This window comes from Anastrepha ludens, chromosome 2 (genome assembly GCF_028408465.1).
Source record: "Anastrepha ludens isolate Willacy chromosome 2, idAnaLude1.1, whole genome shotgun sequence".
NCBI classification, from domain to species: Eukaryota; Metazoa; Arthropoda; class Insecta; order Diptera; family Tephritidae; genus Anastrepha; species Anastrepha ludens.
The window spans coordinates 42,280,074-42,294,843 of NC_071498.1; positions in this window are offsets into that span (position 1 = coordinate 42,280,074).

Here is a 14,770-nt window from a genome sequence, read left to right on the forward strand (position 1 = left end):
GTATCAACTGGTCAGAAGATAAATTCAGGGTAAATAGTTGGGAAAGTACTCATAGAATTATCTATTGGGGAAACACACAATAACTCTGTCAAACCAAAAGGCTTATACGACTTTCTTAGTTGCTCACCTAATAACTATTTCTAAAATATGTAGTACGACGCAATCGAATTTTTGGGTCGAAGAGTCGTCCATTGGGTACACTAGACATAATAAAATTAACCCCAATACGGGGACATGAAAAGAATTCAGTTTTCGTTTCATTTATTTCTCATCGCTGTTGTGTTCTTTAACAAATATTTCAACTATGTACATTACTGGTTTGTTGAACATTTAAAACTATAAATCAAGTAAATATAGGTATTAAATTCATATCTAAATAAATCAGTTTAAATGTCTAGTTTAAGTTTTCATCCTTATAAACGTATTAGAATTTCACCTAATTTTCTGTCGTTAAGGGTTAATTTTATTATTATTAAGCTTAAGTGGTCATACCACTTACTTGCCACTTTTTTGAAGGAGTTGAATTGAAGTGAGTTACTTCACTACCATCCAAACTATTCGCCTGTAGTTTATGGTTTTACTTACCGAACACAATATGTGAACAGTGCCAGTCATCTTAGCAATGATTAAAAATTATTTCGGTCTCCATATCATGATTCTGGTATTCCGAACATCAACCTTTTACGTTACCCCACAATAAAAAAAGGCAGTACTTACATTTTAATATTTTTCTGTGTTCTTCAGTCAAGATTTTAAGTAAGAAAGAGTTGCGCGAAGTGAATCTATTCACTCTGTTCGCCTTCGAAATAATCGGCTTGCTTTGATTATCTGAAAGTCAATACGAAAAAAAAAAAAAAATTGCGTGTAATTTTGTGTTTGTAAAACTTCTATCACAGTATATATTTGCTTTGGAGCTATCAGTGCTCAGTGCACTTTAATAAGTTCGGTGAGACATTCATTTCAGTCTAACCTGCACTTCCAAAAATTATGCAATAAGTATAAAAAATTGCAGAATCGATTTTAATGAATTCATTGGTTTTCTTAGTGGAATGATTTTCCAGCTTAAAAAGATCGAAGCCAAGGGGTGGTTATGCGAGAGTCTTTCAAGATGCATGGCATAGAAATTTGCGGGGGAGAATGCCTAAGAAGAGGCATCTGTAGCAAAGCGCATCTGTATTTTGCCACATAGCCCAGAAGACCTAAGTGCCCAGTAGTTTCACAAAATACCATCCAAGTGGATGGTTGAGGAATGATCCACTGTTCTATAAGTGAATTCGTTTTGTTTGGAGAGCTCCAGGACATGAAGCTAAAGCCGGCATGCCATAATGTTCAGGCGGAATGTCTAGCGAAACATCAACGAACAGAGCTCCTCTGCGAGCTTTCCAAAGCCCAAATAAAGGAAATTAACAACCACTGGCAGAACACGGAATTCATATGACACTGGATGATTAGTCCAAAACAGAGGTAGGCAAAACAATTCGTACTTCCCCCCAGAAGAGCTTCAAATAAGCTCATAAACCTGCTTAGAGAAGCCTTGTCTCACTGTGCATACTGTGCGGGCCATTCTAGTCTTCGTAATCGTTTCAGAAAACTAAAATTAGTAGAATCATGCGCCTGTCATTTTTACGATCTGAGCGATGAACTATCAGAGCAGATCATTGGCGAATGTTCAGCTCTCGCAAAGCGGAGACTCTCTTACCGAGGTAGCGACACTCTGATATCATTTATAGTAAGGGACAAAAACACAAAGGTAGCGTTCCAATTGATAAGAACCTTTCAAATATGAGCGCGCGGTTAAGGACATTATACCATATTAGAGATCGCAGTTCACTACGCCCAAAATGAAACTGCAAACTAATAACTTCATTACAGATACAATATTTTCAAAGATAGTAAGAATGCGGTCACCATAATGGAGTGGGTGTGTGTGGCTACCATTCGCATTCGGAAGTGCCCGATTTCGAAACCTCGCGCATAAAACAGAAAATAATAAAAAAAGGTTCTTCTAATAGGGTTCGAAAAACTCTTTGTAAAAAACCATCTGCCGTTTGTTCTATAACTATAGACCCGTCTATTTGTGGAAGACGCAAAACACAAATAGGAAGAGGAACTCGACCAAACACTCAATAAAGGGCGTAAGTTCTGCTAAGTGATAGCTCATCTTCCATAGATATCTAGCCCTGCTGTGGAACTTACATTACTACTGCTTTATATTATGCAATTTTTTCTATATGAAATCTTTAAATTAAGTTAAATTAAAGTATTAATCAAAAATATTCTGAAAATGCAAACCCAACATCTTTGCTCGACGATTATCAATCTGAAACTAGAAAATCAGAAGCCGTTTGCAGACCAACTGACCACTTAATGCATAAATTATTAACACCCGTCAATCTAGTTTGATTGATTGTAGTTTCTCATATTTGGTTCTTTTTTTAATATTTCCCCAATGAATTTTGCATTTAGTTGACCTCTTTTGGTGGGAGATTTTGTTGCCTTAAATCATTTCATGGCCTCGCAGTGAGCTGGAATTCATAAATAATGCATTAGCAACATGGAAAAAAATTTAATTCCTTGTTTTTTTTTGTTAAATTTAATGTTTTGAAATCTGTATGCCTAGTTATATACATATATATACACATAGACATGTTATACAAAATTTCAGCTTTAGAAAAAATAAGCAACAACTATTACCATGAAATGCCAGCAATCCGTCTCGGTAAATGCATAACATGGAAAATGATATATGTCACCATTTAATTTCATGTATCTAATTTTTTCATGAATGTAATATTTTATCAATAATTCCTTCAACAATAACAAAATCAAAAAACAGAAGCAATTAATTGCTGCCGTTAAGACACAATTGCCAGTCATTTATCACCGTTCCAACCAGCTAAATGGTGAGCACACCTTTGTTTCGTTTTTAATGAGCTGACCGATATTTGGTATAATGCTAAGTGAAAATTCTATACATGCACACACACACACACATCCATACCTGCACTCATATATAACTAATGATGATAACTTCTGGGTGGCCATTTTGCGTAATTACCTGCCTGTCTGCGAATTCGGGCATTTCACTCACTTCGCTCACTTTCACTTTTATCGCCCTGCTACACGTCAAGCTCATTATTCTTTTAGCGAGAGGAAATGTGAGGGTTGAAATTTAAGACTTGGATTTAATTTAAATTTCTAGGATACCACATTTGTGGACAAATGGAAAAAAATAAATGTTAATTCTCAAATAAAATGGATTTAAATTAATTTTCTTTTTGTAAAAATTACTAGTAATTATTAATTAGGTAGTATTGTTTAAAAACAATAAGTTAATAATAAAAAATATGAATATTATGCCATCGAAAACCAAAATTAATCAGCGCTTCTGCAAATTTTATTGCAATATATATTGCCATAGTACACAATTTTTTTGGTTCAGATAGGTACACTAACAACTAAATGTCTTACAATTTTATTATCTGTTTAGGGCAACAGATTTAATATTTAAATTTTTAATGATAAATGGCTTAAAAATATCCGAAAACAAGTACACCTTTCATGAAAACTAAATTAGTTATTATGAAAAGATTGAAAGAAGACCGTAAAAACAATGTTAGTACGTACAGGTATATTTGGCATTGGTTTATAATTTGGAGGTTAGCAATTTATGTTGGATCCTTTTAATATAACTTGTTGAAGTCATAAAGGTATTGCTTTGATTAATTTTTTTTTAATATATTGGGTTTGGAAATAAGTTCACGCCCTCGTAAGAAGGGGTGTCGCTGTCGATACTACTTTTGTGTTCGCTCTAGTAATATACTGGTGATTTAAAGGTGTATATCTCACACATCTCGATCGCAGTAGTTGACATTCGTATGAAACGTAAAGATCCTTCTTTACTGACATTTCAAATGTCTACGTTCGTCACCATAAAAACAACATTTGCGGGACGTCATGCTTCATTATTACTTTTTAAAGGAAAGTGTAGCTGAAACGTGTCGTGTATTGATCAATATTTACGGTAATCACGCTCCATTAAATATAACGTGTAAAGAGTGGTTTCGCCGCTTCCAAAGTGAGTAATAAAGATCGCGAAGGGACACCGAAAAAATTCGAAGATACTCAATAACAACAATTACTGGATGAAGATGCATGTCGAACCCTTGATGATATGTCTAAAGAATTGGTTGTTGACAGATCAACCGTCGGTAAATGTTTGAACACAATGCGAATGGTCTAGAAAGCAGGTTACTGGGTGCCACATCAATTGAAGAAGAGGGATATCGAGAAACGTTTGGTGACGTGTGAGATGCTTCTTGAACGGCGAAAATGAAAAGGTTTTCTGCACCGTATCGTCACTGGCGTTGAAAAATGCATCTATTATGATAACCCTAAGCGTCAAACATGTTGGAGTCTTCCAGGTGATCCAGGTCTATCGACAACGAAAAAAAATATTCATGCTTTAAAGGTTACGTTGTGCATCTGGTGGGATCAGAAGGAAGTCATATATTATAAACTCCTTAACCCATCTGAAACCATCACTGCGGATAATGCGCCTGAAGCGAGCTCTCAATGGAAAGCGGCCGCAACGGGACGTAGACATAACCAACTGATTTTGCTGCATGACAACGACAAGTCACACGTTGCTAAATCGGTCCAGAAATATTTAGAGAAACTGAATTGGTAAAGTATGGCGCAGAAGCTTGGACGATGACAGCATCCGATGAAGTGATGCTTGGAGTGTTTGAGTGAAAGATTCTGCGTAAGATTTTTGGACCTTTGTACGTTGGAAACGGCGAATATCGCAGGCGATGGAACGATGAGCTGTATGAGCTTTACGACGACATAGACATAGCGCAGCGAATAAAGATCCAGCGGCTATGTCGGCTCGGCCATGTCGTCCGAATGGATACAAACGGTCCGGCTCTGAAAGTATTCGACGCGGTACCAGCTGGTGGTAGCGGAGGAAGAGTTGGAAAGATCAGGTGGAGAAGGACTTGGCTTCATTTGGTGTATCCAACTGGCGCCGGTTAGCTCGAGAAAGAAACGACTGGCGCGGTTTGTTAAACTCGGCCAAAATCGTTTAGCGCGATAACGCCAATTTAGAAGAAGAAGAATTTGGAAATATTGTCCCATCCGCCGTATTCTCCAGACATTGCACCTTCTGTGTCTGGATTACCATCTGTTCCGATCAATGCAGTCAGTTCTTATTGGAGAGCGGTTCACTTCTTACGGGAGCATCGCAAACTGGCTCAGTGAATGGATCAAGTCAAAAGAACACAAATTTTTCGTCAGAGTAATCCGTATGCTGCCTAAAAAGTGCTGCCTTCACATAAAATCATGTTTTATTTAATTGTTTAAATAATTTGTAACTTTGGCTAAGAATGTTTTGATAAATTTTTGACCATTCGATTGAGAAAGTATTGCCCATACATTTTTGATTGGGCTAAGGTTAGTAATGTATTCAGGCCATAAGGTAATTTTTCTTTTATTGTCTTGTAGATATCATCATAATCGTTTTGGCATTCTAATTTTTGCGGGTGGTGTACGCAGTAATTATTACAGTACTTTTTGTATGCTATGCAAAAAATTCATAGTGGTATCTGTTAAAAGTAATATATTATTTCAGTGGATGAAAATAGGTATTTACTTTAAGACTGGAAGGCATAGAAAATTGAAGCTTTGCAGTCGTTTTTCTCGATATTTTGGTTTTTTGAGTTAGGACATTAAATGAGACTAAGCAAATGGGCGATATGAATACCATGCACAACAAACAATTTCTTCTTCTTCCTCAATCGGCTGCGTTTGTCCATAAATTGACCTATACTTTGGAATTTCAATACTGCAGTAGATATGTTTTTTTTATTTATTTATTTTTTTGTCTTATTATTATTATTTTTTATTATAAATTACAATCTCTTTATATTAACAATAACTAATCACTGTGAGGGGTTGGAATAGAAATGTTCCAGTGTTGGCTTTAGTGGTATTTAGTTATAATTCTTCTAATGTAACATGACTTTATATAATTATATTTTTAAGTACGAGTATATTAAAATACGGACAAGATCTGCGGGTATTTGGCACTTTAGTATTGTTGGTTGGAATCCCATTCCCGGTATTAGTCTCATTTTTTGGTTTTTGTACTTTAGCAGACGCAAGATATGCTTACTGCTGCTTCTCATTGCTGTTTCAGTGACTGTGTCCATGCCGAGGTCGTAGTGAATATCGCCATTTTTCATGTAACCATCTGCGTTTGTGATTGTTCTTAGTCTCTTAAACTTACTTCTCTGCATAATTTGTAGGTTTTATTTATTTACTGGCAGCCCACCATATTTCTAGTCAGTAAGCCCATGTCAGTCTTATTATTGATTTATATATTATTTGCTTAAATAAGCTGAGGTTTGATTGTTCGGCTTGTAGCTCATAGAGTTGTCGGAATTTGTTTTTCATCTAATTTCTCTTGTTCAATGTGTTGTTTCCAAGTGAGTTTTGAATCAATCGTGATCCCAAAATAATTTGCACTTCAGTGTATTTTTATGTCTTGCCCGTTAATTTGGATTGCATGTTTTGCAGATTTTCCCTTCGTGTTGTGTTTTGTCTTGTTGGGGCATTTTTTGAAACCAATGTGTTGTAGCTGATAGTATATCTCGCAATGTTTTTCTTGCTGTTTCTTCACTGCTATTGGCTGACATAAAACTGTGTCGTCTGCAAATGTAACTGGCTGTTCGCAGACCTAAGAAATGCTCACCGGTAAGAAATTTCGCTCGAATGAAAAGGTTTTCCGCTGAAGCTGAGACCTATTTTGAGACAAAAGATAAATCGCTCTACAGAAGTGAAGAGATTACGTTTATAAATAAAGCTAATTTTGAACAAAAAAAAAGTGTTTTCTTTGTTATGCCCGAGATGTTCAGGCCATGTGTTACTTAGGTATGTAGTGTAGAAATACATTTTCTTAACCCTTGTGAAGGCATCTAGTTCGGTGAAGAAGTACTGAAAAGAAACTAGAATCTAAGTAACCGATCTGATATGTCACGGCTACTTCTTTCATAAGTAGTTGAAAAAAAAAATAAAATTAATGACAGATTATAATATATCGCGTTTCTATCAATCGATTAATATGTAAAAATAATTTTTCATAGCCTAACATGATTAGTTTTGATGCAAAAGTTCAATAGTCATTAAAATAATTTATTTCATTTAATTATTTAAGAATTTATTAGTACAACAAGGGCATGAACCGAACTGAACTTTTATAAAAAGTAGAATACAAATGACAAAAAATTTGATGAGGTTTCACATAGAACATTTTCTGCACCCCAAACTCGACGTGCATTCTGCCGTAGCAGATGGATCTTCTACATTTCAGTGGATACTGAATTTCTTACGGGCTTAAATTCATGTTTTTTTGTTTCAACTACTCGAAAAACGTGCAAGCCTAAGGAAGATGTGTTGAGATTGACGGGTAAGATGACTGGATACTCTATAACATTGGGCCGCTTCTAACAGATGCCGCTCGCTCCTGTGCAAATGCTGCGAAGTGGACAGAATAACAAGACATTATAATTATATACTGGACTATATCCTCATGCCTGTATTATGACAGAGGTAACGAAAGTATTTATGAGTAAATAATATTCTTGAAACTACTTTTACTCAAAATTCTGCGAATTGTAGGTGAAACATAATCAGCGAGTCGATTTTGTTAAAGATAATTTCTCATGAAAATAGTCAGGAGTTTTATACAACATTAATCGGAAGAGAAAAACACAATTCCTCGCCTGTATGCGTATTATAGAAGCGTCTAATAGAAGTGTGACCATCATTACTAAGAAACAATTTGTCAATTCCATTCTAACAAACTGGACATATAATATTTATTATACGCAATAAAATGTATAGTCATCTTCATTAGCTATATTTGCTTCAAATCTTTGAGTCATACTCTGTGTTAATTTTTGCGTAAGTTGTGAAGGTGATCAGCCGAATTTGCCTTTATACCTATTTGACCGTCCACATTTGTTTTCTTTTGTTTACCTATAGCGCAAATATATTCATGGTAGGCATCAAGGGACTGTGATGGCCAATCCAACATTTCGACCCCATTTTGCTGTTTCCACTCTACGCATCTTCGGCGTCAATGCTTGGAATCGTTGTCTTCTTGTAAAATCCAAAGTTGGCTAGTTCCAATCATCTTATTAGCTGTCTTTAAAAATGCTTTTTGGTAACTTGCATTCATCAAAACTGCATCCAAATAAACGGTCAAATCTACGGAGAAGCAGACCAAAATACGAGCCATGACGAGATGATTAACAGTTCGTTGAAGTTGTCGATTATCAGCAGTACACCAGAAAAGAGATATGCAACTATACCCAAAGTAGAGGCTCATCCATGAGTATTACGTATACTCAATTCCATTCTGAATTTGCTTTAGCCCATGGAAGTATTTTTTCAATGTGCTCCGGTATTGGTGGCCTTCTGCCGTAAATGTAACCGAATCGTGTCTTTGGATACATTAGCACCTTCCTTGAAACTGCTTCAGCTCAAGGCAACGATAAGTTCGGCATTATCACAAACACTCTATTTCAATCAAAAAATTATGAAATTAAACGAGTAATAAATAAATTATCAGGACTTATCAATGGACCTCTATCTTATAGTTATTCAATGCAGTGTATTATCCAAGTAAAGTATGCGTTAGCCTGATATTAAATAAATAATGAGTGAAAATTTATATGTCCCCCGTGCACCGTTCATATATTGTATCTATTTTTGTATCTAAGTTTTACCTCGTTTAAGTGAATTAATACTTTAAGTAAGCAACACTTGCCAGGATTAGTCCTTTTATTCTAGAGGCAACTGTACTAGACACATGGGGATTTATTTACTTTTACACCTTAAAATATTCCTATTTATTTGCTTGTGTATTTCTAGCTCGTATAAGTTTCATGTGTTGTGGCATGCAATCACCGGCATGTTTGGTAAATTTTTAATAAACTCCATGAATAACGTAGTAGCAATTTTCTAAGCTTCTCGGCTCGAGTGAATACACAGCGGACTTCATAGATTTTTAAATTTCAAAATGTGCATGTGTAAGCTATAGTGTTGGTAGATTTGTACCCTGCAGGAAAATCTAGAAATATTTTAGGTGAATTACTAATGTTTAAGCATTATCCGCTATTCAGCTGTCTGGAAAATGAGATGGAATCATCTAAACATTTTCTCCACAGCTAACTGTGCTCTCGCTGGGCTAAAAATCAGACTCATTCGCTCTCACTTTTTTGATATTAGGAAAATAATCTACCTTTGTTGACTTTGGTCTTTACGGAAAAACCTTCCGGAACAAAATTTTTTCTGAATGATTATTCTACCGGTAACCGTAATAAACTACATACTTTAATTTTTTACATATGTAAAATTTTAACAAGTTACGTTAGGTTAATTGTTGCCCATGCAAGAGCCCACTTGGGCAAAAAATTAAATTCATTTTTATGGAAGAGGGGAAAACACAGGAGAAAGAACAGAACAAAGGTAAAATAAGGACACGAAAAGAGGATGACGACTAGAGCATGGCTAATTGCAATTGCCTTAATCCCTTCATGCTACTGATGAAATTTTTCAAGTGTGTGATACCTACAAGTATCTATTTACTAATGACCGCAACTTCTTCTTGGTATAAAAAGTTTAAAAAATGGGGGTGGCAGTTTAATTAACATCTAATCAAACTAATATATATCAAACGCGATATAAAGTATTTGGTTTGTATACTCACGTTGTACTAAGTATTGGGAATAGTTGTAAAAACATATTAAATTTATGTTTCTTTTACTAAATTACTGCAATATTTGAGTGTAATTTAAAAAATAGATTCATGTACAGTTTTAAGCCACCTGCAAGCGGCAGATGTTTTTTTAAGTGGAGTTTTTTCATGGCAGGAATACACGCGTAGGTTTGCCATCACCTGCCGAGTGGTGGCCGCTATTAGAAAAAAAAAACATTTTCTATCATTAGGTTTGTCAGATCTACAAAGGGTTTCGTTCCTAGAACCTATTGAATGCCCATTTGGTGGGCGCCCTAACTAATTTATGGATGTAATGGCATTGGCGACGTTTTATATTAGCAAGGAAGGCTCAGAAAACGTGATGCGAGACGAAATTTCTTCACAACTTTATCGAACACATTGGTTATTGCAAAGATCGAAAATCTTATGAATAATCCAGCCATTATTTCTCAATTCACTACTTATTGTGCTATGGAATAATTTTGTAACATACCAAAAAATGGAAATATTGTAGTTAACCAACCAACCGGAGTCGATACACTCACAGCGAAGGGATATTGTCGCTTTTGCCATCAAGGAGGTGAGAAGCTTCGTCGAAAAACTGGTTTCTATTGCATTTTATGGTAGAATTTAGTATGTCTACAGCACTCAAAAATCTCTTCTGCATATTTTGCTTGTCTTCCACCGAATCTATTAATTAAAATCATTTAATTTTTTACCATAAATTTTATAGTAACCAACTATTTTTTCTTCAATCTTCTTCAAAATACGTAAAAATAAAGAACAAAACAAAGAAAATTGTTTTTTCACATACCAACATATTTTCATGGATTATTTTTGCTTCTGTAGGTAGCCTCAATGCGTGTCAAAACTGCTTGAAAAATGTAAGAAATTAAAAATATTTACCTGGAATATTTACAAATTAGTTATAAATGGTATGCATTTGCCACATATTCCCATACAAATGCATGTAAATATCATACATAGGGGTGTGGCTGGATCCGGGTGCCCAACCGAAGGTTTGAAGAAAAAGGTGTCTAACGGTACGGTTATTTTAATAAAAAAAGTTGTAAAATTCTTACTTAATCAAATGTCATGCAAAATTTCATTTCGATTTTGTTAAGGTGCCTGAAGTATTCTATACGCAATTCTGAATAATAAGATCCATGAAAATAAGGATCTGAATTACATTTCCAGCATTTGAATTTAATTCTTAGTCCCTTCAAATATCTATTTTACAAAAACAAAAAAAAAACACAACGAACAAACAATAATCTTTTAAAAATTCCATATTAAAATTACTACGAAAAATTAATATTTTATTAAAAATAATTGCATTTCATTGGTTGTTTCGTTAAACAAAAATTTTACTTGAACAAGTATTGCTAGGCCCATAACGAATTTCTTCCATTCGGGTCTGTTTTGCGTCAATCTCTTAACTTCATTCTAGCTGTGGCATATGGCGCAGGCTTCTGACTTCAGTGTGGTCTGCAGATGTTCACTGGCTTTCTTCATCTACGGCTTGCTTGGCTCTTGTTACGTCGCCATTTACCCTGTGTAAAAGATGACCAACCTAGCTCCATCTTCTCTTTCGGTTCTCTAATAGCATTGACCCTGATTTGTTCTGGCCTATAAGTTAGCATTCGATATCATATTTGCCCATAATATTTTGAGGATTTTTCGTAGGCATCTGTTTAAGGACTGTTTACAAAGACTTGTAGTGAGCTTTTATCACCTGTCCTCGCATTCCACGTTCGAAGTTTTGTGCGCCGTTATATGTGTGATGCGTTCCAAATTGTTTGCAGAGATCCAAATGCAACCGTTGCCTCTTTGCTTAGCTTTAGTTTTTTGTGCAGGCTTTCTCAACTGCTGGGATCACTGCACTGTTAAGGAGCAAAATAAATGAAGAATATTTAAGAGCTCTATATATGCTTTTTTCTAAAGAAAACTTTCACAACATATGTGAAGTATCTGTCATGTTTATGAGGTTTAATGTCTAAACAAAAAACCAAGCAGGCATCAAACTAATTATAGAACTTTTTTTGTTAAGTAAATTGTGAAAATAACTTTCATTCCATTTTTTCTGAACTAGTCACACTCTAGTCCCAATCTGACTGCATCAAAATCAAAGTACGTCACAAGTGAAAGTTCTCCCTGTAGGGTGTTTCAATATTGCACCAGTAGTGCCTCTATGCCACAAGAAGTGCAATGTTGTGGCAAGCAAATAAAAGGTATAGGTCGGAAGTTTCTGAGTAAGTGTTGTGGGCAAGCCTAAGCCATGATACATCCCAAATATGCATGTAGGTATATGTTTATACATATATGTATGTGTATGTAAATGTGAAAAATTTACTAGTAACCAGCAAAACTTGCCCCCACCAGTTGAGTTCAATTGGGAAAGTTGTATTTTGCATGTTTTTGTAAAGTTTTCAGTGTTAGTTTGTCTTTTCACTGCATTGTTTCTATTTTGGCGCATAAAAGTTGGTTGATTACTTTGTGGCTTGATTGCTGTGTGGCTTCGTTTCTCAGACTGCGTTGAGGGAAAACGCTTAGCTAATCATGAATTTTAGATGCGCGTTAGGCTTTGAAATAATATCGTAAAATACTTTTGATAAGTGGGGGAGGAAATCATTAGAAATTAAATGAAAAAAATTGGCATGTTCTAAAAGTCATAAAATACTTGTGAATACATACAGGTATTAGTTTTTGCATATTAAGTATCTCCAAAAATTTGCATCCCAATAATTATTGAAGTGGTGTAATTTATTTGTGAGACATGTTTCGTTCTCGTGGTGGCAATGCATTCTTTCCGCCTAATTTTCCAAACCTTTGCCTCTATCTATCGAAGGCTTCAAAAGATATTCAAATTAAAAGCCTGGATCCGTGCTGGAGAGGTAGGCACAATTGTACCTTTTTCGGATCATTTTTAATATGAAAAACAATAGGTTTATATGTAAAATAGATTTTAAGTTATTTAAGGCCCGGCCAAATAAATTTTCAAGTTGATTTTGGGCAATCAAACGGACAGAGAGGAATGAAAAGGTTAATAGTAAAATGTGCCGAAAGAAATATACTTATAGACTGAGTGGTTTCCCCAAATAAGCAGACGCTTATGCTAGTAAGAATATTATTTTGCCTATCTTACAACCATTACTAAGGAAATTCAGAAGACCAAGAAGGTTTTTGTACACATCAACATATTCAGCCAAGCATGATTAAAAAACAAAAAGCTTGGCTTATTCTACTCATATTTCAAATATTTTTCAACTCTAAACGATGTAATGCAGATCGCTTTTAGAAAGTTTTCTAGATGGGGTTTAAATAGTGGCTTGGGAGTGAAATCTCAGACACAATTCCACAGTTTTTGAAGACATCAATAAATGGTGTAAGGCTAGAAATAGGAGATAGCGCTAGGTATAATTCTAGACAAGAAACTAAATTGGAACATGAACGTTGGCAATAGAGTAAGGAAAGCTACTGTCTCTCTATTTAAATGCAAAACGGCCATTGGGCGTAGTTACGGTCTTTCTCCGAACAACACTCACTGGCTGTGTAGAACCAGACCTGAGTTTCTTTACGGAATTATGGTCTGGTGGACGGCGCTCGATAAGACTACAATTAGAAACAAGCTCCAGAAAGTTCAACGCATGGCACTTATATACAGCAGCGCCGCTCTTTGAGCCACACCCTTTGATGCTCTGAGTTCTCTTTTCTTTTTACCTCCCCTTGACCTGTTTGGCAAACAAAACGCAGGTAACCCTGCTGCTCGGTCTACCAAAATACTTTGGCTTATCGTACTTTAATGATACTGATGACCTTAAGGATTTAATAATAGTTTAACGTAAGTAAACTGCTAGTGTGGTGTCACAATGGATCGGCAACGGTGTAAGTGAATTGGTTTAAAGACCGACTGGCACTTCTATGCTACTCATCATTTAAAAGTTTCTTAAGAAACTTAAGGGTCCCGGTGGTCTAGAGCTCGAAAATTTTGTGCATTTTCAGGAAAAATTGGACAGGGACGGCTGTGTCCATTTTGGCTCTTCTATTTATCTAAAATACAAAAACCAAAAAAAAAAATCATTAATCAGTATGACTGCTGCTATGCCCTGTATTAGGATTAGAAGTAAAAAGAAATTGACAAAATGGCGCGGTTTTGAATTTGACACTCTGAAAATCGGTTTTTGTTTTAATAAAAACAAAAAATACGAAATCATTGAAATAATAATACGATTCTAGTACGGGCGTCAGCCGTACCGATATAGGTCAATCAGTCTTTCGTCTTTCCTGCTAAAAACCTTTGAAAGACTTTTGGATATACATATATCACAGAAGCTCTTTGGAGAGCTCTGGTATATCAACTGCACAACATGCGTACATTAAAGGCAAATCTACGGAGACAGCGCTTCACGAGGTTAATCCGAACAATAGAGGGCTCTCTAGAGAACAAACATTACACCATGGCGGCATTCTTGGATATAGAAGGCGCCTTTAACAATGTTACTACAGATGCCATCCAACGGCCGTTGATAGTCTTAGGGGTGGACAATTGCATCAGTAATTGGGTAATCTCTATGCTAGAAACCAGGATCATCAAAGTCAATATGGGTAATATCAGAATAACCAAGAAGGTCCACAGGGCGGAGTATTGTCTCCACTTCTCTGGTTATGCGTTATTAACAAAGTTTTAACAAAACTTAAGGGGGTAGTATGGTTATTCGGTGTAAAACAAGCATACTTTTCGAAATTTTTTTTGTCGACACAGTTGATTTATTCAAAATTTTAAAATTACTTCATTATAAAGTCATATTTAAAGAATATTGTGTGAAATTTTCATTGATTTTTATGAAGAAATGAGTTGGTGGCAGCGAATCTTCGCGGACGTCTCATAAAAAAGTTTTATTGCGGTGTCCCTCAGAACTCATTACTGGATCAACTAAAATCAAAAAACCAAATTGATTTCATCAGCTAATAAAGTTTCGCAGGTAA